A 27853-nucleotide genomic window follows, 5' to 3' on the forward strand; every position below is an offset into this window, starting at 1 on the left:
TTTGCCTCACTTCCAAAACTGGATCTTCTAGCCTTGATGGATTCACATTACCTCAAGGCTGAAAGGAGGTTACACATGTGGTGTTCATGCCCTTCTAAATGTGCACATATTCAACAGTCCTCCATTCACTCATGTTGCTCCCTTTTTCTATTTGCATACTTGTCTGTCCCCTGCAGATATTTGCACATGAGACTACAATTCTAAAGACTGGGACTCTTTCCCAAGGTAGACGGTTAATGTGTTTGCCCAACCGGAAACATCCTTCGCCCATCTCTATTCTGCTCTTTGCCCTGAGCAGCTGATGTGCACAGATGGCATCTCTTGGGCTCCCTTTCCACTGTGGCTTCAGGTTGTTCTCACCAATGGAAGCCACTGGCAAGAAATCAAAGGACAGGTGGAAAAACAAGTTGGTGAATATTTTCTCCACTCCCTCTCAGTTTCAGCATCATAGCTATGAAAATGGCTGCATCCCTCTGTAATCACAGCTCCCTTGAGCTATCACTGGTCTCTAACAGCTTAATATTCTCTCCCTTCCCTTTTAGGCTGTTACTGAACTTTGGAAAACCCACATTAATCTTTGGGTTTTCAGAAATTTGCCCTCACTACTGTATGCTGTCCCTTCATTAAAATATCTTCAGCTAATTCACCTGATCGAGATTCTGTTTATTGGCAGGGTCCTGACTAATAATAATAGACCCACCTTTCTCTCAGCAGTCATTTGTCAAACACTCTTTTCACTTTAGGGAAACAAAACATCATTCTATTCTGAGCTGCTTTTACCTTCACTGTTGACCATGATCCAGTTCTGTTCTCCCACTTAGCTGACCATGTGCACTTCTGAGGCCTAATCTGTTGCCTTGCTGTGGTTTACACTGTCTGCTTCACCCTGACAGCAGATTGACTAGTGTGTTGAGACTCCTTGCTGGGCTCTCAGGTTACTCACTGCACTTGTCAAGGCTTGAAGTGATCGTAATGAGTTTCCCATGCACCAGTTGTAGCCCAATCTGTCTTGTTTGCAATAAGTAAGGTGAGTCAAGTCTCTTATCTTTCTTCCCTCCTCCAGAGCAGTGTTTGTGACTTTAGACTGTTTGCTTTCTTGATAAAAATCTGTGTAAAAAAAGCCTGTGGAGACCAAGTTTTGATCCTGGTATGGCAAGGCAAAGATTCCTGCAGAAGAGAAGGCACTGGAGGCTTTATCAAAGTTATGACTCTGACCATTGCACAGCTTTACATGACGAGTAAGCTTTGGATCACACCTTGGTGCGTCTTGCAAGATACCGAAGTGTCTAACTCCCCAGGCATGTGCAGACTGCTAATGATCTTCTCAGCTTCCACTGCAGCTCTAAGCAAGCTCTATTAGCCCAGTTTTGAATTCAATATTTCAACAGCTGTTCAAGCTCCTGTTCTTACCACCACATCAAAACACTACAATAAGACTTGTGTTTGAACACCTATTTTGCCAATATGAACAAGTTACTTAACTTCTCTGAATATATGTTTTAATCTTTAAAACTGGGATAATAATTCCACTCAGGGAGATGGAAATAGATAAATTATGTTAATTGCTATCCGAGTGTCTATTATGTAATAAACATTCAACAAATGTTAGTTTCTCTCGTGAAATGGAATCCAAATTCTTCATCCCTATTATCAAATGCTTGCTAAGCATTAGCCAATTTTGTTAAGTTCTCAACCACAACATAGAATCATGTGGTTAAGAGTATAATCTGTAAAATCAGAAAGATCTGGGCTGAACTCTGGCTATATACCTTTCCAACTGTATGATGCTATAAAAGTCAACTAATCTTTCTGCATCTGAATGTATTAACTCTGGAATCCTATTGCCTGGGTTCAAATTCTAGCTTTATCCCCTTATTACCCAAGCAAACTTAGACAATGTACTTCAGTTCTCTGTGCCTTTGCTTCCTCACCTGAATGTATTTTGACTGGAGATCATCTACCTTATTGCATCGTTGACATAATTAAACGACTTAATTCTTATCAAGTGCTTAAAACAATGTCTGTTCAACATAAGTTAACAAATACTCATTTCTTTATATGTAAGGCTGGTATGGTATTTACTCATAAAATTATTGTGAATATTAAATGAAATAATAAATTGTGCAGAACCAGATGAAAGTGCCAACATCTGGCCATATGACATTTTCTTAAGTAACACATGAAACTGTTAACATAATGGCTGACACATATTTAGTGCTCAATAAATGTTACCTGTCACCATTTTAATATCATGTTAAGGTAAAAATTCACAACTCACACAGACTTCTCTGTATATCTGTGGCCCAGACTCAGATATTGCTTTTGTAGGTTGAGAATATTGGCTCTATATGGTCTAATCCTCTGTAGACAGAAGAGATATGAGCTTGCTTTCACTCCCAACACATGTCTTGAATCCAACGTCTAACAGTGACCCTTAATAGAGCTTTCCAGGGACCTGGCCAACTTATTGTCTGAAAGATATAGTGGTATTCTCTCCTCCACCCCTCAAGGCTCTGTGAAGTTGTATGTACTGGCAATATGTGTCCAGATATTCCTTCTGGTTTGGGCCACTTCCAGATTGTGGCAAGCTATAATTCCATGAGCAGCTTCAAAGTTGCAGTAGAAACCTCTTCCATCTGTCCCTAGTCCCTAGTTGGCTCCTGACCAATCACCCCCTTGAAGCGATGGTTATGGAAATAAAAAATTCATGGCTTTTGGTGTAGAGTAAGAGAGCAAGTGGCAAAACTCTACTGTCTCTTTCATTGAGCTCAGCTAACCATGTGCCACTTCCGTCCTATATCAGAGAAATGGGATAGCACACTCCAGAAAACGAGGCAGCCTTTGCCAGCACCAAGGGGAGAAAGGTGGTGGGAGGGCAGAGGGGTGCTTGGGCAACAAGCTCCTCTTGTAATAGTCCATGAGAAAATGACCAAGAAATGTACTGAAGGGCTTCTGCTTAGACATTTTGTTCAAGAGTATTCATATAGATCCACACAAATGGATAAGTTTATAGAACCACTACATTGAAGAAAGCCCTCTATTCAGGCCTATCTCCCCGATTCTGAACAGGACTGAATGATCATCTCTGCAGAGGGTGTTTCGAAACTCATTTGAACAGAAGTGGCTAGATGAGGTAATGGCGAGTTAGGTAAAAATGTGTTGGGAGAGAACAAGGGAAAATTCTTGCCATAAAAATATTTCTATTAAATAATTGGAAAAATGGAATGAAACACCTGCAGTTTATAAATCAAAGTTACCATGTGGCATAGAATATTTGCTAATAGGTTGCCTGTTCACTCTGATGGTAGTTTCTTTTGCTGTGCAGAAGCTCTTTAGTTTAATTAGATCCCATTTGTCAATTTTGGCTTTTGCTGCCGTTGCTTTTGGTGTTTTAGACATGAAGTCTTTGCCCATGCCTATGTCCTGAATGGTACTACCTAGGTTTTCCTCTAAGGTTTTTATGGTTTTAGGTCTAACATTTAAGTCTCTAATCCATCTTGAATTAATTTTCATATAAGGAGTAAGGAAAGGACCCAGTTTCAGCTTTCTACTTATGGCTAGCCAATTTTCCCAGCACCATTTATGGGAGAAAATTTTTGCAATCTACTCATCTGACAAAGGGCTAATATCCAGAACCTACAAAGAACTCAAACAAATTTACAAGAAAAAAACAAACAGCCCCATCAAAAAGTGGGCAAAGGATATGAACAGACAGTTCTCAAAAGAAGACATTCATACAGCCAACAGACACATGAAAAAATGCTCATCATCACTGGCCATCAGAGAAATGCAAATCAAAACCACAATGAGATACCATCTCACACCAGTTAGAATGGCGATCATTAAAAAGTCAGGAAACAACAGGTGCTGGAGAGGATGTGGAGAAATAGGAACACTTTTACACTGTTGGTGGAATTGTAAACTAGTTCAACCATTATGGAAAACAGTATGGCGATTCCTCAAGGATCTAGAACTAGATGTACCATATGACCCAGCCATCCCATTACTGGGTATATACCCAAAGGATTATAAATCATGCTGCTATAAAGACACATGCACACATATGTTTATTGCGGCACTATTCACAATAGCAAAGACTTGGAGTCAACCCAAATGTCCATCAGTGACAGACTGGATTAAGAAAATGTGGCACATATACACCATGGAATACTATGCAGCCATCAAAAAGGATGAGTTTGTGTCCTTTGTAGGGACATGGATGCAGCTGGAAACCATCATTCTTAGCAAACTATCACAGGAACAGGAAACCAAACACCGCATGTTCTCACTCATAGGTGGGAACTGAACAATGAGATCACTTGGACTCGGGAAGGGGAACATCACACACCGGGGCCTATCATGGGGAGGGGGGAGGTGGGAGGGGGGAGGGATTGCATTGGGAGTTATACCTGATGTAAATGACGAGTTGATGGGTGCTGACGAGTTGATGGGTGCAGCACAGCAACATGGCACAAGTATACATATGTAACAAACCTGCACGTTATGCACATGTACTCTAGAACTTAAAGTATAATAATAATTAAAAAAAATAAAAAAATAAAAAAATTAAAAAAAGAATATTTGCTAATAAATTTTTATAGGCACAGCCCTAACATCAAGCCATTTAAAAGTTTTTGCTATGGTGCAGTATCTTTCATGTTAGTTTATTTCATCCTATGAGTTTTATTTCAAACTTTAAGTTAATAGATTATTAAATCGTACTTTGAAACTCATTTCAAACTCATACCAGTGATAAAAACCCACAGCAGAGCAAATTACTGAAGAATAAACGGCAGCAATGAATTAACAGTTGGGGTGTTAGACTAATCTTTGGATAGCTTTTACTCCATTTTTGTTGATGCTCAGTTTTATGTTGATGCTTTGGGGTGATGAAAGTAATAGTTTGTTAATGGTAAAGTGCTTGTAACAAGCATCTTTTCATTTTCAGATACTATATTGTGTGTACTTTTAATTGTCAAATATGCATTAGCATCAGCATTTTTTTCCAGACCTCCTTTCCTCTTTTGCAAAAGAAACAACAGTAACACAAAAACAGCATAATAATCACTTCCTAATATCCCATTTACTTTTAACATATAAAAGAACAATTTCATTTTTAAAGACAGATGGTACATCATTTGTTCTATATTATAAAATTCTTCCTGGACACATATTGTCATGGACTCAAGTATCAAATATTCCAGCCCCCATTTGCTTCCCAAGTATTTCATGCTGATTAATTCTTACACCTTAATGTAAATACAGGACATTAAAATGTAGAAATGGGTTCATTAAAAATGTATTATATGTACATACCTGAAATGTATTATATGTACGTAACTGAAAGAGTGTTGCAGAATCAAAACAATACCAGTGTCGAAATTTTCTGAATTGGTATTGAATTGCCTTTAGCATCTTGGCATATGCTTTTGAATACCCTTAATGATTCTAGCTCTTTGCCCTCTGATGGTAGATTTAATGCTTCCAATTGTCCAAAGAACTATGGGAGCCAAGTTTAGTGCAAAAGGAGCATGAACTGGCTTTAATAGAAATAATGGCACTTATAAAATATTAAGTCCACTCTTTCTTTGTTAGTAAATTCATAGTCATTTACTTTTAAACAACTCAGTGTAGTGCTACTATTTCAAGTTAAAAGAAAACTTTTACAGAGGTATTTGTCAAGTTTGGCATGTAAATGTGACTTGGTGAAAAAGGGTAAATTTAAGATTAGTGGAGTAGATGCTTCTAACATGCTGGATAGCCAGCAGGATTATAATTTTCTGTAAAAATCCTATTCTAGAGCAAATGTTTATAAAAATCCTGAGGAAAAATCAAAATATAATGGGTAAATGGTGATTTACATTGAATCAGAAAGATTATCATTGACATCTCAGCCAAAACTATTTGCTATGTTATAAAATCTCCCTCATTTTAAAAATCATAATTTGATGTCATTTGAAAGAAAGACACATGTCAACCCTGTAGTGAGCTACCAATTTAATGTGTATATATACATATTTGTATATCATATACATTGTATACATTTATATATTACATTAATATTTGTTAATATACATATATTTTCAATAATGTATAAATATTGACTATATTATTGAAAATATATGTATATTAACAAATATTAATGTAATATATTGAATACATTACATTAATGTATTATGGAATACATTATTGAAATTACTGAATAAAAATAATATATTATTTTCAATAATAAATTTCAATGCATAATACACTTAACTATTTTAATTAAAATAAATCAGAATTCTACTTGTACTATTTGCGACAATCTATTATAAAGTATTTTTAAATATTAAAACTGAAGTTCGCAAAAATAGTCTTTGGCCTTTCACGTTCTTATTTTGAATAAAATAACTTTTTAGTCTAAATCAATAGATATTATTGTATATACTTTAAGCAATTGTTCTCATTTTTTATTTCTCTTCTGAATCTTTTGCTATGAAGCAGGTTAAGTAGAAATTCACGAATTACATCATTAGAAATTTTGTTAGGAAGCAGATTAAGTACAAATTCATGAATTATGTAATTAGAAAATGTGTATTTGTTTTACATTAAGACAATAGTAATAAAAAACACTTATTTAATAAACATCTTTTTTCATGCAATTTCTCTAAAATTACTATAGCTATTATCTAACCACTTTAAAAATATGCATAAACCCAAAATTAAAAATTAAAAATTAGAGCTCTGAATGGCTATACAATATCATTGAAATTATATTTGGAGTCTCTGACTCCAATAAAATTGATTTTAGTAGATGTTAGCAGAATGGTACACTAATTTCAGCAGTGGTAGTTGTCACCATACAATTTTCTGTCTCAAGAAATCATGTAAAGACTTGGATAAATTACCTTCAATGTATACCCCAAAATACTCTGATTATCATTCACTCCCCTCCTTGAAAAGGAAAAAAAAGAAAATAAAAGAGAAAACCTCTATAGATTTAAACCTCAGAAAGGGAAACGGCAGAGTGATAAACTGTAATACTTCCTAAATACTGTGGTCTCCCATTTGCTTTCAATATATTTTAATTTCTTTTTAAAAATTGTGATAGAAACATATAAAAGTTTTGATTATATTTCTAAGAAGGAGAAAGGTTTGTATAAATTACAAATGAGCTGAGAAAAGAGAAAGATCAATTTCAAAGCAGCAGATGTGTAAATATTCCTTGCTTAAAACCAAATAAGGAACCACAGTTAATGATCACAAATTCTTAAACACAAAAGGGTAATGTCAATGCTTTTATCTCCACAGTGAAGATACTGTATGTGTAGAATTAACATGGCAAAACTGAGAAAAAATACTAAGTCAGTTATTAGAGAGACTGCCCGTTGATGAATTTTATAGGAATGGTCCTTAAGGAAAATAAAAGCGAACCTGATTCACTTTTCTCATGATGAAAGGAGGAGGTTGAGAAATTCTCACCATAGAAAATGACTACAAAGCTGTACAAAACTGTCAAAAACAGTCACTTAAATGTTTGGGAACTATAAAAGAGGTACATAACAAATCAAGGAGTGTTTATTCACAAAAAGGACTAAACTTTGAATAGTAACAGTGAGAGCATGTGGCATTTTTATTGACGATGTTCCTATCCACACCTCATCTTTTTTGGCAAAGGGGTTCAACCAGGAAGAGCAGACCTTGCAAATTAGCAGTCTAATTGCTATTGCTAGTGGGGACTCACTTAAAGCACTGTCAGTTAAAGTGATGATCTCAGTGACACATGAACATGCAGGGCCAGCAGTTGTATTAGCCTGAGATTGAAATCCTGTTTGACGCAAACAGCAAGGTGACAGCCAGGGAATTTCCAGGGAGTTCCAGGATGTAAGCTACTATAGTGGGCTTGATAAACTCTCTACATATCCTAGGTTGTCCCAAGCCTCAGCTGACGCACAACAGAGCCTGAAGGAGGGCCAAGCTCCCCAAGCCAGAAAAGCCTAGAACACGAAGCACTGAGTGGAAGTGTTAAAGCTTCACCTTGTCACGCTGGCCACTGGGAGGCAGGGACCAGTTTCAGTGAAGGCACTCAAACCTACCCTCCAAATCCCAGCTTTTGCTTCTAGCAAAAGGTCCAGCTGGCCAGGAATTGCTGGGCCCATCTGCACTGCACTCCTTGGGGAGCCCAAGTAGGAGAAACTCAGACGGAGCCAGCCCTCCCCACCCAAGTGCTGGTTCCCATTCCTGACGCCTCCACACACAGTGCCCTTTTCCCCCCTCTCCCTGTGGTGCCCACTATTCCCTGTGTGCTAGTTCCAGGTGGTCTCTGCAACACAGAACGTGAGTGTCCAGGCCAGGGAACCACAGTGGGTGTGGGGACCCTGCTGAACTCAAGAGTGCTCAAGCGTACTCGAACAGGAGGAGGAGATCACCCTCTAGAGCTTTAAGTCCGGGAAGAGCAGAACGATCCCTTCTTTGGAGTCCACCAGAAAGAAGGAGGCCACCAATGTCACTGCCTCCTCAGCCTGCCAACCCCGCTGGCAGTATAGCCCCCAATAGCACCCCTACCCTGCCCCCTGCTGCCAGCCCTGTAGCCCCTGGATAGCACACTCAACACACCCTACAGCTGCAGGCAATGTAACCCCCAATACCCTCCCCGCCCCCAGGCCCCGAGCCCGCAGGCAGTGTTAGCACCCGATAGTGCCCACAACCTGACCCACCCACGGGTGTTACTGCACTAGACAGCGCCCCAAACCTGCCCTCCCCCACCCCACCATGAGCAGCACAGCTCCTAATAGTGCACCCCCACTCACGGGCAGTGCAGCACCTGATGATGCCCCTGAACCACCCCTCACTGCCAGCACTGTAGCCCCAGATAGCTCCACCGAACCCGCCCCCTGCCACGAGCAGTGCACCAGAAGATGGTGCCCTTAACCCATCCACTGCCACCGTCAGTACACGTTAGTGTACACGACCTGCCTCCCGTGACCACCCCCACCACCGTAGCCCCCACTCCACCACCAGCAATGTAACCTCAGAGAGTGCCCCCAACCAGACCAATGCCACAGATAGTTAGCCTTGGGCAGTGAGCCCCAATAGGTCACCCAACCTTTGCCCAGGAGGACAGTGCAGCCCTGGATAACTCACCTATCCCGCCACATTTCTACCACTCTGGCCGAGTTGCAGTCTCCGATGTCACCACCCACTGCAGCAAGGCGACCCGCGGTGGCACAGGTTCCAGCCTCCAGCATGCAGTGGTGCTGCTTCTCGTCTTCCAGCTAGGCAAGAGAAACTCCCGCTGCTAGCTGCCCTCCTACCGCTCTGTCACCACCACCAACAACAGCGAAGCAGGGCCTCAGGCTCTGGGCTCCCGGCTCTGGGCTCCAGGCTCCCGCGGGCAGCAAGTGACGGCCCCTTCCAGTTCTCCAGTTCTCTAAGCTGGGACGTAACAGCTCAGCACGCTGACAAACAGGAGTCTGAAATGACCTCAGACCACGTCAACATGCTTTATATACTGAGGTCGCACACATGCGGATGCTGGAATATATGTTCTGATTGGATGAGAGAAAACCTCTACGCTTACTATGATTGGGCTTTATTTTCATGCTGTGATTGGTTGTCTTCAGACTTGCTCTCATCCAATCAGAACACGATAATAAAGTCCAATCCGAGTAAGCCTGGAGGTTTTTTCTCATCCAATCAGATCATGCAGTCAAAGAAGCTCCACCTCCATGACGTCAGTATATAAATGATGCTGAAAGCGCGGCAGGGTTTTTTAGTTTCCGTGTCTTCCTGTGAAGCTGGTCAGTTCCCGACTTAGAAGACGAGGAGAAGGGAGCAGCACGCCGCGTGCTGGAGGCTTGAGTCGCGACCCTACGGGGCTGCTCGCCTCGCTGCGGTTGATGGTGGCGGTGACGGAGAGGCTGGAGCGGTAGGAAGAGGAAAATAGTTTTGGGACAGATACATGGAGTGAGGCAAAGAAGGCGGTTAGTGAGAAAGGGAAAAAGGGATAGTGAGGAGGAGAAGACATTGCAAAAAGAGAGTGGGGAAAAAAGTTTTTGGGTAGATGGAGGCGGAAAAACAGGATGGGGAGCGGGAGGGAGGGAAGGTTTTGCAGAAAGACTGGGTAAAAAGTTTATGGGTAGATGGGAGAGGAAAAAGAGAGATGGTGATGGGTGGAAAACGGGGGCGAGCAGTAGTGAGAGAAGATTCTGAGAAAAGATGGTGGGGAGAAAAGTTTTTGGGTTGATAAAGAAGCAAAAGAAGGTAGCAAATGGGAGAAGGAAAAAGAGGGTAGCCAACTGGAGGAAGAGAAGGTTTAGTGAAGAAACAGTGGCAGAAAAGAAAGATGGTGAAGAAAGAAAAGACAAGACGGTGGGTAAAAAGTGTTCGGGTAGATGGAGGGGGGAAAGAGGGTGACGAGGAGGAGGAGAAAAAAGGGTGGCGAGAAGGAGCGAGAAAGAAGGTTGGGGAAAAGATGGGAAAATTATGGTTGGTAGAGGGCAAAAAGGGTGGCAAGCAGGATAGGGGAGAGAAGAGGACGAGTAAGAAGCGGGGAAGACTTCGTGAAAAGACATTGGGGGAAATTTTGGGGGTAGATGGAGGGGGAAAAGAGGGAGGTGAGAAGGAATGGGAAGAAGACTTTCAGAAAAGATTGGGGAAATGTTTTTGGGTGGTTGGAGAAGTGAGAGAGAATAGCAAGGAGGAGCCGAGGGAAGACGGTGAGGAAAAGTTTTTGGGTAGATGAAGGAGGAAAAGAGGGTAGTGAGCAGTAGGAGTGGGGAGAAGTTTTTGGGAAAAGACGGGGAAAAAGTGTTTGCTTAGATGAAGAAGCAAAAGGGGGTGATGAGAGCGGGAGGGGGAAAAAGGAGGGTGGCCAGGGAGAAGGGGAAAATACGGTGGGAAAAAACAGTGGTGAAAGTGTTGGGTAGATGGATGGGGAATAGCACGGTGAGCAGGAGACTAGAGAAAGCTTTGCGACGGTAGGGAAAAAATGATGGTGAAAAAGTTTGCGGGTGGTTGGGGGAAGAAAAAGGGTGGCGAGAGGGAGGGGGCCAAATGCGGTCGGGAAAAGAAAGTGGGGAAATAATGGTGGGGAACGAAAGTTTTGGGTAGATTTATAAAAATAAGATTATTTGTATTTTTGCTTTTGAGTAGTTTGAGTTATGTGTTTTGTGTATTAACCCCTTGCCTGAGGAATAGTTTGCAAATACTTCCATTCTCTGGTTCCTTCATTCCACTGATTGCTTCCTCTGCTTTGCAGAAACTTTTAATTTAATGTAATTACATTTCTGCTTTTGTTGCTTGTGCTTTTGATGTTTACTTGAAAATTCGTCGTCCTAACCAATTTCATGAAGCATTTATCCTATGTTTTCTTCTTTGGTAGTTTCATAGTTTCGGGTCCTACATTTAAATCTTCATTTTGAGTAGATTTTTGTATATGGTAAGATAACAGCCTAGATGTAGTTTTGTTCATGTGGGTGTTGGGCTTTCCTAGCACAGTTTATTGAAGCCATTATCCTTCCCCAATGTGTGTTCTTGGTGCCTTTGTTAAAAGTGAGTTGACCGTAAATGTGTGAGTTGATTTCCTATTTCTCTTCCGTTTCACTTGTCTGTATCTGTCATTTGTCTCTTTCTCACCCCAACCCCTTTTATTGATAGTACCATGCTTACTATAGATTTGTAGTATATTTTGAATCAGGTAGTGTGATGCCTCCAGCTTTTCTTTTTATTTCAGATACTTTTGTCTCTCTGAGGCATTTTGAATTTCCATGTGAATTTTAAGATTGTTTTTTCCTATTTCAATGAAGAAAGTGTTTTGTAATTGAACACAGATTGCTTTGATTCTGTAGATCACATTGGGTGATACAGATATTTTAACATTATTCCAGTGCATGGACATGGATATCTTTCCATTTACTTGTGTTGTCTACTTTAATCTCTTTCATCTATGTTTTATAGTTTTCATTTTGGGATTTCTTGCCTTTTTGGGTAACTTTATCCCTAGATATCTTTTTTTCTAATAAAATAGCTTTCTTGATTTTTTTCTTAGACATTTCACTACTGGTGCATGGGCGTGCTACTCATTTTTATATATTGATATTGTATCTTGGAACTTGACTAAATTTCTCATTTCTAGTAGGTTTTTTGTGGAATCTTTAGGGTTCTCTCTATATATGTTCATGTCACCTGGAAACAGACACAATTTGACTCCCCTTTTTTCCAATTTGGATGCCTTTTATTGCATTCTCCTAATTGCTCAAGCTAGGACTTCCAGTACTATGATGAATAAAAGTGGTGTAAAAGTAGCCACGCTTGTTCCAGAGCTTAGAGGAAGAGCTTTTAATTTTTCCCTATTGATTATGTTAGTTGTGGGTTTCTCATATATGGCTTATATTGTGCTGAGATATGTTCCTTCTGTTACTCATGTTGTTTTTATCATGAAGGAATGTTGATTTTTATTTTTTTCAGCATCTACTGAAATGATTATATGGTTTTCGTTCTTGATTTACTGAATGTGATGTCGCACATTTATTTGTGTTTAGTGAATCGTCCTCATATTCCTGGGATGAAACCCACTTGATCATGGCAGGTTATCTGTTTATTGTGTTGTCAAATGCAATTTCCAACTATGTTTATCAGGGATATTTGCCTGTGGTTTTCTTTTTGTGTTGTGTCCCGGTCTGGTTTTTGTACCAGGCACGCTGTCCTCATAGAACAAGTTTCGAAGCCATCCTTCCTCTTTATTTTAGGGGGAATATTTTGAGTCAAATTGGTATTATCTCTTTTTAAAATGTTTGGTAATTTAGCAGAGAAACCATGATTCTAGCGTTTTTCTTTGCCGGGAGGCTTTTTATGACCGCTTTAATTGCATTACTCATTATTGGTCTATTCAGATTTTTTTATTTTTATTTTTTTTATCATTCTATTTTGGGAATTCGTTGTGTCTAGAAATTTATTCACTTCTAAATCTCACAGTCCTTCATACTTTTGCGTTATCAATTGCAATGTCTCCTTTTTTATCTACGATTTTGTTTTCTTCTTTATATGTTTAGTCTAGTCAAAGCTTGTCAATTTTGAATTTATTTTTTCTAAAACACTCCAGCTCTTTGTTCCATTGACTTTTTGTATTTTTTGTTTCTATTTTTAAAATTTTTTCTCTAATCTTTATGGTATTTTTTCCACTAATTCTAGCATTTGACTGTTCTTGTTTTTTTCATTACTGGAGGTGTACTGTCAGGATGGCTCTTTGTGATCCTTCTGTTTTTCCGATGTGGGCATTTATAGCTATGCACTTTTCCTCTTAGAATTGCCTTTGCTGCATCCCACAGGATTTATTGTGTTTCTATTGTTATGTTTCAATAAATACTTAATTTCCTTTTTTTTTTTATTTATTGGCTCATGAGCCTGTATTTCAATTTCCATGTATTTGTACAGTTTTTGAAGTTTCTTCCTGTTACTGATTTCTAATACGATTCCACTGAGGTCAGAAAAGATACTTGATATGAATTCAGTTTTTAAAAATGTGTTGGGACTTGTTTTTTGGCTTGACACATAATCTGTCCTGTGGAATACTCCACGTGCTACTCAGTAGAATGTGCTTTGTGCAGTTGTGGAGTGGAAAACTGTGAAAATGTCTGTTAGGTCCATTCTGTATAGAGTACAGTTTAGCTGATGACGTTTTGTTGTCTGGATGATCTGTCCATTGACGGTAGTGGGGTGCTGATGATAGTGGAGTGTTGAGGTACTCTATTGTATTGCAGTCCATCTGTCCTTTAAGGCCTGTTAATATTTGCATCTGTATTTAGGTGCTTGAGTGTTGGTTGCACATGCACTTATAATTGTTAGGCAGCTGTTTACTTCTTTCTCATTATATAATTTTTATTTTCTATTTTTTGACTTAAAGTTTATTTTATCTAAGTATAGCTACTCCTGCTTTTTTTGTTTCCATTTGTATGGGGTATCTTTTATCATCCCTTCATTTTCAGTCTGTGTATGTCTTTAAAGGTGAACTGAGTTTCTCGTAGGCAGTATAAAACTGGGTCTTTTAATCCATTCAGCCACTGTGTCTTAATTTAATTCATTCATATTCAGGATTATCACAGGTAAAAACAGACTACTGCCATTTTTTACTTGTTTTATGGTGGTTTTGCTACTCTTTTTTCTTTTATTTCTCCCTTCCCTGTTTCCCTTCTTTCTGATCTCTTTTTCTTCCTTTCTTTTCTTTCCTCCTTGCCTTCCTTCCTGTCTTTATTTGTAGTGAAGTAGTATTTTTCTGGTAGTGTGTGTTTTAATTCCTTACTTTTTATGTTTAGGGTGTTTATTGATTTTTGTTTTCTGGTTACCATGAAGCTAAACAACATAAGTATAACAAGTTACTTTAAACCGAGGAAAACTTAATTTTGGTCTCAGCTACTCAGGAGGCTCAGGTGGGAGGATTGTTTGAGCCTGGGAGGCTGAGGTTGCAGTGAGCTGAGAGCGCAGCTGCACTCTCTATCCTGGCTGACAGAGTAAGACAACGTATCCTTAAATAAAGAGATAAATACATAAATAAAAATACAATAGCTTATAATGAATTCTGATTGTAAATTTTGAGATGATATATTAAGGGTGTAAAGAAGAAAGTCAAAATCATTCATAATCTCATTACCCACATATTTCTAATGTTTTGGTACATATGCTTCCTAATTCATAACCCCCTCTCTCACACACACAGATGTACACATAAAATCTATACACTTTACACACAGATATAGTTTTATTGTAACATTTTTGGAAACATGGTTTTGTAATTTTTTGTTTAAAACTATTGCAATAACTTGAGATGAATATATAAAATACTAATTTTAAGATTTTGTTTTCTGCCCTTTGGGGTGGCAGGTTCACTTCTTGCTGAATTGAATGGTCTAAGTGTCTTTGATTTTTCTTCTCTCCTCCAAGCTGTTGCTTTTGGAAGGGGCGTCTGGATCTCCCTCCTGTTTACTTGGGGGAAAACACATAGTATTGTGGGGTTATGAAGACATGTTGCCTGCACAAGATAGCAACACTGGCTATAGTTCTGAAAGTAAAGGTAATGTAAGAGTTTTCATCCTGTGATTAATACTAGGATGTAACTGAAGTGGTTTTAGATCATAGTTACAAAAGATTTAGATGTAACTGTGTTTTAGATCATTGTAGCCAATGATTTAGATATAACTATGGTGTACCTTTCAATTAAGAGCTCAAGATTTCTATGCAGTATGTTGATTGCTTTATCTGTAGATGCATAAAACCTGATACTGGGTAAGGTGAGAAAATAGGTGGGTTTTACTATCACAAAGAAAAGGTATTATCCATACACTCTTGCCAAGGAGGCATGGATTACTTAAATTGGCTTCTGGATATTTGAGTTCGGGTATGATAGCCTTAAGTTGAATTTTTTGGTTACTGTTGATAATATTTATTTTAGTAATTGATTGTGTTTAGTAACTGATTGTGTTACTGAGCTCTACTGTCCTAAAAGCAAAAATGAAGAGGTTCAAGGGAGCACAAATTGCTTAACATCTCCTTTAAAGAAATAGGCTAGTTTAAAATTTTTTTACAGAGCTTTACAGTATTACAAGTGAGTTTTATTACAGTGTTACATGTCAACAACAATGGTAGAAGCTCTCTTAACTGACTTGCCAGATGGATTAGATCTCTCCATTCACTCAATAAAATGTCCAGGCCAGTGCCATGGCCCACTGAACCCACGGGGCTGGTCGGCTCTGCTTGATACATCTGTGCACTGCTGCTCTCACCAGGAGTCAGCCTTGCTCCCAAACCGGTTTGTTAATTATAACTGGTACTTACCATTGTGATAATACCATTAAATCTTCCATAACTGATGAAATAGGAATTAAAAAAAAACAAGAAATAGTGCCATTAAGAAGTTGAATGTTTTAGAAACAGTCAATGAAGTGAGTGTCTAAGAAACTGGTGTTCATCAGTGTGGGATTGAGAGTCTGCTCCTCCCACCCCTTCCTTTCCCAACTTCAATGGGGGAGCCTTCTGAGCACTGTACTGCCTCCCATGGGTGACCTTGGGGGTTACATTGTTATGTATGTGTCAGTGCATAGAGCAATTCCTGGCATGGAGTAAATGCCATGTGTGTGTGACCTGTTAGTTTTTGAGAAACAGCACAGCATAGCTTAATGATTAGGAACACGGACTCTGGAACTGCATTGTCTGAACTCAACCCCCAACACTGTTCCTCCATTGGTAACTTGTGTGGCCTTGGACAAGTTACTTAACATCTCTGTGGTCATCGTAAGTGAAGAGGAAAATAGTCTACCTTGCAGGGTTATTGTTTAGATCAAATAAGATAATATTTCTAAAGCACTTAAGGCACTTCCTTTTTTGGAGGGGGGTTTTTATTTTTTAACTTTTGGGTTCAGGGGTACATGTGCAGGTTTGTTAATATAGGTAAACTGCATGTTATGAGGGTTTGGCATACAGACTATTTTGTCACCCAGATAATAAGGATAGTACCCGATTGGTGGTTTTTTAATCCTCTCCTTCCTCCCATCCTCCACCCTCAAGTAGGCCCCAGTGTCTGTTGCTGCCTTCTTTGTGACCATGTGTTCTCAGTGTTTAACTCTCACTAATAAGTGAGAATGTACAGTATTTGATTTTCTGTTCCTATGACTGTTCGCTTAGGATAATGGCCTCCAGATTTATCCATGTTGCTGCAAAGGACAGGATCTTGTTCTTTTTTTATGGCTGCATTGGTGTATGTGTACCACTTTTTGTTTATCCAGTCTACTGTCGATGGGCATTTCGGTTGATTCCATGTCTTTGCCAATGTGAATAGTGCTGTGATTAACACACATATATATGTATCTAAATCATGCATTAATCATGTAGAAAGATTTATTTTCCTTTGGGTATACAGCCAAAAATGGGATTTCTGGGTCAAATGGTACTTCTTTTGTAAGATCTTTGAGAAATTCCTACACTGTTTTCCACAGTGACTGAACAAATTCACATCTTTAGCACTGTGTAAGTATTCCATCTTCTCCACGACCTTTCCAGAATCTGTTATTTTTTCTGCTTAATTATAGCCATTCTGATCGGTGTGAGATGGTATCTATTAATAGCTTGTCCATTAATAGCTTTCTGCTCTTTCCCTCTTCATCAGTGGCAGAAGGTGGGAAATTGTGGGCTGAATTACTATTGCTGAAAGTGCTTAACTAGTTTAAGGAGATGTAGTTTAAGAGAATTTGTCAGATAAAGATGACATTAGTTGCTTCTCATGTGGTGGTTGGGCATTGCTTAGGCTGAGTGTTTTTCTTGAACTTTCTGTAGGTTAAAAGGCTTGGAAGAAGTTACTAAGGCTACTATGCTCGGTCACCTTCTTCCAGTTTTGCTGACCTCCGTGACGCATTGAAAGTTGCAGACTCAGATCATGGTCGATACCTTGATGCCTCAGTTAATGCAGCTGGGACTGTATACCAGCCAGGTACAATCCTTGGTGTGCCAAAGTGAACTGCTTTTTTGCCAACCCGCTTCACAGGGCAACTGTTTGCTTTCACTGAAGTAAACTGGATTTGCAGACTAACTGCAGTCGTTTAGCAGGGGTTCTTTTTCAATCAGCTGTAAAAATGCTGATACGTAATGCTACTAAAAACCTACCATTTTAGTTTGTCTCCTCAATCCTTGCCAGCTAATAGTAACTAATATAAATGGTGTATTCCATTCCAGCATGAAGTAAAATAATGTTGAGTCTTAAGTAGCATTTTTTAGTGAAGGAGGGCAGACTAGGATTATAAAAAGATGATTTCAGAGAGAATTTTAAGTTTGGCTCTCATACCATTCAGATAATACCATTCAGATAATTGACAGTACCATTCAATTATCATACCATTCACATAATTGAAGGCATGATGATGGTTTCGTGTTTCAGCTTGTGGCTTGAAATCCAGTGTCCATTTTCTGCTGAGGTGGGCTATTCCCCATGTGGTGCACCAGACCGGAAGTGCAGGCTGTTCGCTGATGAGAGGCAATGGATGCTGCTTCCTTTCAGGAACCCTCTTGTTGTTTTCTTCTGGTGAGAGCCTAGTACTCCTTTTTTTTTTTTTTAATACTTTAAGTTCTAGGGTACGTGTGCACAACATGCAGGTTTGTTACATATGTATACATGAGCCATGTTGGTGTGCTGCACCCATTAACTCATCATTTATGTTGATATATCTCCTAATGCTATCCCTCCCCCTTCCCCATCCCCACAGTAGGACCCGGTGTGTGATGTTCCCCTTCCTGTGTCCAAGTGATCTCATTGTTCAGTCCTCACCTATGAGTGAGAACATGCGGTATTTGGTTTTCTTTCTTGCGACAGTTTGCTGAGAATGATGGTTTCCAGCTGCATCCATGTCCCTACAAAGGACACGAACTCATCCTTTTTTATGGCTGCATAGTATTCCATGGTGTATAGGTGCCACATTTTCTTAATCTAGTCTGTCACTGATGGACGTTCGGGTCGATCCAAGTCTTTGCTGTTGTGAATAGTGCCGCCATAAACATACGTGTGCATGTGTCTTTATAGCAGCATGACTTACAATCCTTTGGGTATATCCCCAGTAATAGGATGGCTGGGTCGAATGGTATTTCTAGTTCTAGATCCTTGAGGAATCGCCACACTGTTTTCCTAGTACTCCTTTTATGACAATGATTTTTGGCGAGAATTATGTAACTGTGAAAAGAGAAAGACTTGGGAGTCAAAATTTTAGATAGCTGTAGAATTGCTTTGTAGATTTATAGGAACTGGTTAGAGTAAATTTCCCCATGGGTCAAGAGCTCAGTTCAAAATTGGTCTGAAATTCTCATACGCTGATAGTTGGGATGTGAAATACTATGACATTGGCAGACAGTTTGGTTGTTTTTTAAAAAGTTAAACGTAGACCTCTACTATATGATCCAACTATTTCAGTTTTAGGTATTTGCACAAGAGAAAAGAAAGCATAGCTCTTAGGCTTTTATATTAATGTTCATAACAGTTTGGGTTAGAAGAGCCCCAAACTGGAAACAAACTAAATCTTCATCAATAAGAGAATGGATAAACAAATTGTGATATAGTCAAAGGAAAGACTCTAATCAGCAATGAAAAGGAATGAACTATTGTTACATAGAGCAGTGTGTATATAATCTCAAAATACTTAATGCTGAGTGAAAGAAGCCGCTTCTCCTTAGGTCACATACTATGTTATTTTGTTTATATAAAACTAATCTCTAGTGGCAGGCAGCAAATAAATGATCACCTGGGGAAGAAACTGAGAGATTACAAAGAAGAAGAAAAAGGAAACTTAATGAGTGTACACAAATGTCCAAATTTATCAAGTTGTATGCTTTAAATATGTGTAATTTATCATATCAATAATGTTGCACTAAAGCTGTCTTTTTAAAAAATCGGTCAAAAAGGGAAGATTTCCTGGGTTTCTCTAGAGCAGTGTGCTGTGGAATTGAACTTTTTGCAGTGAGGAGAAAACTGTGCTGCCTAGTGCCAGAGCCACAGGTTGTTTTTGAGCACCTGCCATGTATATAGCTAATGTGATTGAGAAGGCATTTTAAATTTTACTTCGTTTAAATTCAATCTGATTGAAATGGCCACATGTGACTAGTAGCTACTGTATTGGATAGTGGGGCTGTGAAAGCATAAAAGAATTCCACGGCAGCTAGATTTAAGTCTTAAAAGAGTTTGTGTTCCACAGTCTCAAGCTCCATGAGAGTTCAATTATAGCAGTTAGAGAACCTTTAAAGGCACCTTTGTTTAGTAAAAATTACAGGAAAAGTAGATATGTCGAATCCTGGAGTTTTCACGTACATATCAACAAAAGCAAATTTTTACAGGATACTTATCCTGTGGGATTTGGGAAGTGGCCAGTCTTAAAGTCCCTTCATGGTATCTTTTTTTTTTTTTTGAGACAGAGTCTCTCTGTCATGCCCAGGGTGGAGTGCAATGGCATGCTCTCAGCTTGCTGCAACCTCCGCCTCCCGGGTTCAAGTGATTCTCCTGCCTCAGTCTCCGAAGTAGTTGGGGTTACAGGTATGTGCCATCATGCCCAGCTAATTTTTGTGTTTTTAGTAGAGATGAGGTTTCACCATGTTGGCCAGGCTGGTCTCAAACTCCTGACCTTGGGTGATCTGCCTGCCTTGACCTCTCAAAGTGCTGGGATTACAGGCACAAGCCACTGTTTTGCGTAACTTTAAATGAGAATTGGTCAGGTCTTTTCCTGAATATCAGTTGGGCTTCTCCCTTGAAAAAATAGGGAAAAATGAAAATATATCTCTGCTTCATGTCCAAGAAAAAGGCGAAAACGAAACAAAAGCAAATATATCTAACAACAAAGAAGAAAAAACCCTTAAATAGAGGAATTTTAAAATGTTTGTGATCACCACTGATACGAAGCATTTAGAAGCCCCAGTAGTGTTACCATACTGCAAGCAAGCTGTAGAAAATTAAAGGGCCGGCCGGGCGCGGTGGCTCAAGCCTGTAATCCCAGCACTTTGGGAGGCCGAGACGGGTGGATCACGAGGTCAGGAGATTGAGACCATCCTGGCTAACACGGTGAAACCCCGTCTCTACTAAAAAATACAAAAAACTAGCCGGGCGCGGTGGCGGGCGCCTGTAGTCCCAGCTACTCGGGAGGCTGGGGCAGGAGAATGGCGTGAACTCGGAAGGCGGAGCTTGCAGTGAGCTGAGATCCGGCCACTGCACTCCAGCCTGGGCGGCAGAGCGAGACTCCGTCTCAAAAAAAAAGAAAGAAAATTAAAGGGCCTAGAACTAGAAGTACCATATGACCCAGCCATCCCATTACTGGGGATATACCCAAAGGATTATAAATCATGCTGCTATAAAGACACATGCACACGTATGTTTATTGCGGCACTATTCACAATAGTTATCGGATCCGAAGCGGAGTCCTGAGTCCCCAGCAGGGGCCCTGAAGCTCCCCCTCCCCCGCTGGAAATCGGGGCAAACCCAAGCAGGTTTGCAGAGAGAAACAATCATGACAGGGATCTCCAGGACGTGTCTCCCTGATGGACTGGGAAGTGATCCTTCTGGAAGACATCCAGCCAGACCAGGAAGCACGTAAGCCCCGGAGAAACAGGGGATACACAGCCAGAGGGAGGACGGAGCAGAGGCCAGAGCCCAGGCCAGGTACAGCACCGTGCCACTGCCACGGGCTGAAGGAGAGGGGTGCCAAACGGGTGGCTTGTCCAGTGAGGCCAGCGTTCCAGTGACTGGGATTGTGGCCATCTCCCATTCCTGGCTTCCTCTTTCAGCCTGTGTCGTGGTGTGGCTTCTTTTCTCACAGAGGAGCCCTGAAAAGATACAAGCCTCTTCTGTGATGGGGGCCTCCTGCTCTCCTGCAGGAGGATGAGCTCCCTGCGGCTTTTGTCCGCGGCTGCAGTGTGTTTGTCTTGATCAATGAAAAGAGGCCGCACCGGATGGGGATGAGATTTCAACTGCTCCGGGAGTCACGCATCTCCTCACGTGGTCCAGGCCTTCACAAACCCAAAGTGGAACCGCCGCGAAAACGCTTGACAAGCGGACACATGACCCAGGCACAGACGCGGAGGGAAGCTCACCAAAGACAGGCGACAGGCAAGAAATCGCTTTTGGGCGCACAGGGCACTTTCCTCCAAACACACAATCTCACAAACACACACACACACACACACACAGACACACACACACGAGCCGACAGAGAGAGGGCAAGAAACTCACAGAGCGTGAGAGACAGGCAGAGAAGCGAAAATGGGAGACACACAAACACATACACACACAGAGAGAGCCCTACAGCAGTGGCGCGGAAACAAACACCCCCAGGCAGCCGCTGACGCTAGGGGGTTCGGCTCTCGACCAGAATGACCTTCGGTTGAGAGAGCAGCCCACGGGCCTGCAGGCCGACCTGTCCTCGAGATCACGGGGGCACGACTTCTGGGGAGACTCACCCGAACAGCGTCCGGGCGGGCCTGAGGCTGGGATGCGGCGCTGCTTCCCCCGGACCCCGCCTGTGCTTTCAACGTCCTGGTCAGCCCTTTGCCACGACTCCTGGCATCCGGAGAACGTCCTGTCCACCCCGTGGAGAGGTCAGGCTGGAGCCCCGGTGCCCCGCCAGCCAAGCACTGCCACGGAGGGCTCCTGTTTGCCAGGCCTCAGGGAGCGGTTTCTCTGACAACCGTGGGAACCACTGTGACGCGGGCACCCGCTCGCCACTCGCGCATGCGCATTGGCTGGGCCGCCCCGCGCTCTGCTGCCGGCAATCAGGCTGCGTCCCCTTTAAAGGACGGTGACCGCTGGGCTCCAGGGGCTCTCCTGCTGCCGCCTTGCCAGCGGCTGCATCCGGGGTTCAGTAGGGGGCCGCGTGGGAGAGGCGGCCGCGGGCGGCCTCCCAGGATCAAACCCCCAGGGGTCCCGTCTTCAGGACCTCCTTGAGCCGATTTCCACCGGGGGAGCGGCAGCTTCAGGGCGCCTGCTGGGGTCATCTCTTGACCCCCCATCAGATCCCATTCTGGACCCCTCCGAGTGAGAATGCATGGGCTGAGCACATGGACTGAGGTAGGCAGGGCCTGGCTGCAGCCCACAATCATCCCATGGGCCTCAAGGCGTGGAGTCAGCTGCAAGTTCACTGACCCGTGAGCCCTCTGACTCCCTCCTTTCAAAGAGCGGTGACCTGCCGTGATTCTCAAGGGCCTGGGGCTCCTTCAGGCTGATCCCGCTTCCCAGGACACGTGTCAACAGGTCCAGGGGCCAATCCCAGGTGGAGCCAATGCGTGGCACCGGCGTAGCCTAGAGCAGATGGTGTGAACGTGTGTCACTGAGGGCCCACGGGGCGATGCCGAAGGAGACAATGGTGTCCAGGCATGTGCCCGGTGGAAGGGGGGCACAGGTGACCTTTCCATGAATGCCAGGGAAAATCAAAGAACGCCTGGGATCTAGCAGCGGGCCAAAAGTTTCAGGGGGCCAGTCCACCCAGGAGCAGAGGGGAGTCTCCTTCTCAGGAATGGGACTGGGTGTGCAGAGGAAATGCGACAGCACCTGTCCCAGAAGACAAGGACCTGTCTTTCAAAGTAGGAGGGAGGTAGAGGGCTCACATGCGGCCGTGAACTTTCAGTGGACAGCAGACCTTGAGGCCTGTGGGATGATTTTGGGCTGCAGCGAGACCCTGCCTGCCTCAGGAGATGTGCTCAGCCCATGCTTTCTCACCCGGAGTGTCCATTATCGGATCCGAAGCGGAGTCCTGAGTCCCCAGCAGGGGCCCTGAAGCTCCCCCTCCCCTGCTGGAAATCGGGGCAAACGAAGCAGGTTTGCAGAGAGAAACAATCATGACAGGGATTTCCAGGACGTGTCTCCCTGATGGACTGGGAAGTGATCCTTCTGGAAGACATCCAGCCAGACCAGGAAGCACGTAAGCCCCGGAGAAACAGGGGATACACAGCCAGAGGGAGGACGGAGCAGAGGCCAGAGCCCAGGCCGGGTACAGCACCGTGCCACTGCCACGGGCTGAAGGAGAGGGTTGCCAAACAGGTGGCTTGTCCAGTGAGGCCAGCGATCCAGTGATTGGGATTGTGGCGATCTCCCATTCCTGGCTTCCTCTTTCAGCCTGTGTCGTGGTGTGGCTTCTTTTCTCACAGAGGAGCCCTGAAAAGATACAAGATACACCTGTTCACCACTCGTGCATGCCCATTGGTTGCCCCCCCCCCCCCACCGCGCTCTGCTGCAGGCAATCTGACTGCAACTCCTGTAATCGACCTTGAGCCCTGGTCGCAAGGGGCTGTCCTGCTGTCGCCTTGCCAGCGGCTGCATCCGGGGTTCAGTAGGGGGCCGGGTGGAGAGTTGGCTGCGGGCGGCCTCCGAGGATCAAACCCCCAGGGGTCCTGTGTTCAGGATGTCCTTGAGCCGATTTTCACCGTGGGAGCTGTAGCTTCAACGCGCCTGCTGTGGTCATCTCATGACACCCCATCAGATCCGATTCTGGAACCCTCCGAGTGAGAATGGATGGGCTCAGCACATCTACTGAGGCAGTCTTGGCCTTGTTGCAGCCTAGAATAATCACATGAGTTCCAAGGGTTGGTGTCAGCTGAAAGTTCACTGACCTTTGAGCCCTCTGGCTCCCTCCTTTGAAAGAGCAGTGGGCTGTCGCGATTATAGAGGGCCTGGGGCTCCTGTAAACTCTTCCAGCTTTCCACACATGTGTAAAGAGGTCCAGGGGCGATTCCGAAGTGGCGCCAATGTGACCACATGTGACACTGGCTTCCCCTGGAGCAGATGGAAACCATTGAAGAACTCCTGGAAACATTGCCTCAGGCATAAGTGGAGGGGTGCAAATCAGGTGCCTTGTCCTGAGAGGCTTGTGTGCCTTTGACAGGCACCTTTTCGATTCCCGTTCTCAGCTTTTTCTTCAAGATTGTTTCATGGTGTGTCTTCATTTCTCTGAGAAGGGACTCCAGGGGATAGAACCATCTCCTTTCACCTGGGTCTCCTCCCCTCCTGCAGGACAATGTGCTCTTTGAGGCTTTTCTTTTTTTGGCTGGTGTGTAGTCATCTTCATCATGGAAAAGAGGCTGCTCAGGATCGGGATGAAATTTCAATTTCCCTGAGACGGACGCATCTGCTCACATTATCGAGGCCTTCACAAAGCCAGAGTGGAACTGCCACGGAAATGATTGACAACCGGCACATGACCCAGCCTGGGACACAGAAAGAGGCTCACCAAAGACCGGCCTTCCTGCAAGAAGTTGCTTTGTAGCGCACTGCACACATTCATCCCAACACACAGGCACACACACACAGAGACAAAGAAAGCGAGAGAAACAGACAGTGAGAGGCAGAGAGAGAGGAGAGGAGACACACGCACACAGACATACAGCAGTGGCAGAGAAACACTCACCCCCAGACAATCCCTGAGGTTGAGGGTTCTGCTCTTGGGGAGCACGACCCTTAGGTGAGAGAGCAGCCCACGGGCACACAGGCAGACCTGTCTCGAGATCACAGGGGCACGGCTTTTGGGGGGCTCACCTGAACACCGTCCGGGAGGCCTGAGGCTGGGATTCCGCTCTGCTTTCCCTGTACTCTGCCTGCTGTTTCGGCATCCTGGTCAGCCCTCGGTGTAGCGTGGTGTCCTGAAACTGTTTTTTCGACCCCCTGGATTGGTCAGGCTGGTGCCTCGACACTGAGGCACTGCCTCGGAGGGGTCCTGCTTTGTTAAGGCTCACGGAGTTGTCCTCAGGCAACCGCTGGAGTCACTGTGACAGGAGAACAGGGTAGCGCCACGCGCATGCGCATTGCCCAGGCCGACTCCTTTGCTCTTCCAGTTCCCGCTGCGGCCCCTTTAAACAGGTTCATTGACGCCTGGGCAAGGGCTTCTGTGGCAGTCCTGTTGGCGGCTGGAGCGCGGATATGGTAGGGGTTGTTGTGAGAGTGGGGGCTTCGGGGCCTCCAGGAGCAGACCCCCGGGACTCTTGTTCTCAGGACCTACTTGAGCCGACATCTACCAGTGGAGGGGGAGTTTCGGGGCACCAGCTGGGGTCTCCTGACTCACAGGCTGGTGTGCATTGTGATCATAGCTCACTGCAGCCTCAATCTCCCAGGCTTAAGCGATTTTCTTGCCTCAGCCTCCCAGGTACCTGGAAGTACAGGCATGTGCCCCCACTCTCAACTACTTTTCTTCAAAAACATTTTTGTGCGAATGGGGACTTACTATGTTGCCTGGGTCATGTCAAACTCCTGGGCTCAAGCCGTCCTCTCCCGTTGGCCTCCCCAAGTGCTGAGATTACAGGTGTGAGCTTGCACATGCAGGTAAATTCTTACATCTTAAATCCCTACCTCCTGCAATAAGCTGATGTTAGGCCCACTTATTTTATAACCTTTTGCTATTGATGTCCCTTTTTTTCCCTGGACACAGGGATTAGCAACCTACTCTCCACCAAATTTCAAATCATTAGGAGCATTATGCTGTGTCCCAGGAGAGGCTGAGGCTTCAAGGACATGCTGCTGTAACCTAGGCCTGCTGAGGAGTACAATTCATCTTGTTTTTCTGTGTCCTTTAACAACCTTCCTGAGCTCCTCAAAGTCAGTCCATCCTGCCACAACTGGGAAGAATCAAGAAACTCTCCAAGAAAATGTTTATCAACCTGCCTGCTGTCAAGTAGAAGACAGGTCTACTGACTATATCTGGCATCGCCGCTCATGACAGTGAGCGCCCCCACCGTGTTTGCTCTTCCCTGCCTGTTCCACCTGAACTTTCCCAACTGCTCAGTGAGTTTTTATTGTTTATTTTATTTTTATTTTTTTTGAGACAGAGTCTCACTCTGTCACCCAGGATGGAGTGCAGTGGTGCAATCTCACCTCACTGCAATCTCCGCCTCCCGGGTTCACGCCATTCTCCTGCCTCAGCCTCCTGAGTAGCTGGGACTAGAGGCACCCACCACCATGCCCGGCTAATGTTTTGTATTTTTAGTAGAGACCGGGTTTCACCTTGTTACCCAGGATGGTCTTGATCTCCTGACCTCGTGATCCGCCTACCTTGGCCTCCCAAAGTGCTGGGATTACAGGTATGAGCCACAGCGCCTGGCCTGCTCAGTGAGTCTTGACAGTGGGGTAAAGGGGACTCACTCTCAAAGGCCAAGGCTGACCCTCTTTGAATACAATGCCATGACCTAGTTATTGTCACTGTGGTTTTGTCTTCAGGGACTAAAAGACACAATAAGAATTTGTTCCTTTAATTTTCCTATTGATGCACAAAATACTTAAATGCTTCTACATAGATCTGCTCTTGTGCGCCACAGAGCACTAAGGGAAAGTCCCCATAATAAAAGTGCCTTTCAGCTGAGCTACTACGCGTAACAGTTAAGCAGCTAATTAAGCAGCTATTAACCTGGGTGTGATACCTGGTCCAACTTCACAGTCTGTACCTTCCCCTTGTAACAGTATGGATAAATACAGATATAACTGGCAACCGACACAGTTGTGTGCCAAGCAATCAATGAATCTGCATGGTTAAAAACCAGCATTGAACCACACCCTGGGTACCTTAAAAATCAACCCTGCACTCATAGACTGTAATTCCACTTTGCTTCTGGATGGCAGTTACAATTGGATAGGAAATACCTAGTTTGCAGGAGGCATTAATACTTACGTTGTTGCAGAAACTAAACCCTTAAAATAATGTATCCTGGACTTTCTGACCTGGATACTAACAAATAGTGAAAAACATGTATCTAAGAATACACTTGGAACAGAAATGTGAAAAACCAAAAGTAAGAGATATTATGAAGCATCAAATATAAAGTGACCCAGTGTAAAGAGACAACAAAGAAAATTGTAGAAGAAAATGACAAGAGGCATTATGCCTTAATGAGTTTGTGTTATTATATAAGAAAATACAAAAGGCTGGGTAATTTCTGAAGAACAAAAATGTATTTCTCACAGTTCCATAGGCTGGAAGTCCAACATCAAGGTACCAGAAGGATTGGTATCTGGTGAGGGCCTGGTCTCTACATCCAAGATGGCACCTTGTGCACTGTATCTTCAGGAGGGGATGCAATGTGCCCTCACATGGCAGAAGGCAGAAGGCCAAAACAGAGGAAGCCCACTTCCTTCAGTCCTTGTGTAAGGACCCTAAACCCATTTATGGAGACTCTTCCTTCATGCCTGAATCACTACCTAAAGGCCCTATTCCTAATCCTGTGACATTGGTGATTAATTTTAGGGGGACACATTCAGAACATAGCACCCTATATTCAATTTCTTAAAAATTATTTTGCTGTTTTGCTTTTCTGTTTTTCAAATGGCTTAAAGTGCATAAAATTTGATTAATCACAATCCTTGGCTCATAGCATAGCTTGGCTCCTATTT

The 27853-nt window shown here is 43.1% G+C and overlaps 1 protein-coding gene and 1 long non-coding RNA gene across 2 annotated transcripts in view; one reads left to right on the forward strand and one right to left on the reverse strand.

Moving 5' to 3' along the window:
* The window catches only part of LOC139359499 (zinc finger protein 595-like), a 128498-nt gene extending 104991 nt beyond the window's left edge, over positions 1 to 23507 (reverse strand). The window contains exon 1 of the mRNA XM_071082533.1: positions 21949 to 23507. The gene's annotated coding sequence lies outside the window, so the exon portion shown is untranslated. The remainder of the gene's footprint in view (positions 1 to 21948) is intronic.
* On the forward strand, positions 9754 to 17426 carry LOC139359349 (uncharacterized). The gene is made up of 3 exons (XR_011615268.1): positions 9754 to 9907; positions 14917 to 15046; positions 17302 to 17426. It is a non-coding gene; the product is annotated as an uncharacterized lncRNA (long non-coding RNA).
* Positions 23508 to 27853: the final 4346 nt, after the last annotated feature.

Source organism: Macaca nemestrina, chromosome 17 (assembly GCF_043159975.1).
Source record: "Macaca nemestrina isolate mMacNem1 chromosome 17, mMacNem.hap1, whole genome shotgun sequence".
In the NCBI taxonomy this organism is placed as follows: domain Eukaryota; kingdom Metazoa; phylum Chordata; class Mammalia; order Primates; family Cercopithecidae; genus Macaca; species Macaca nemestrina.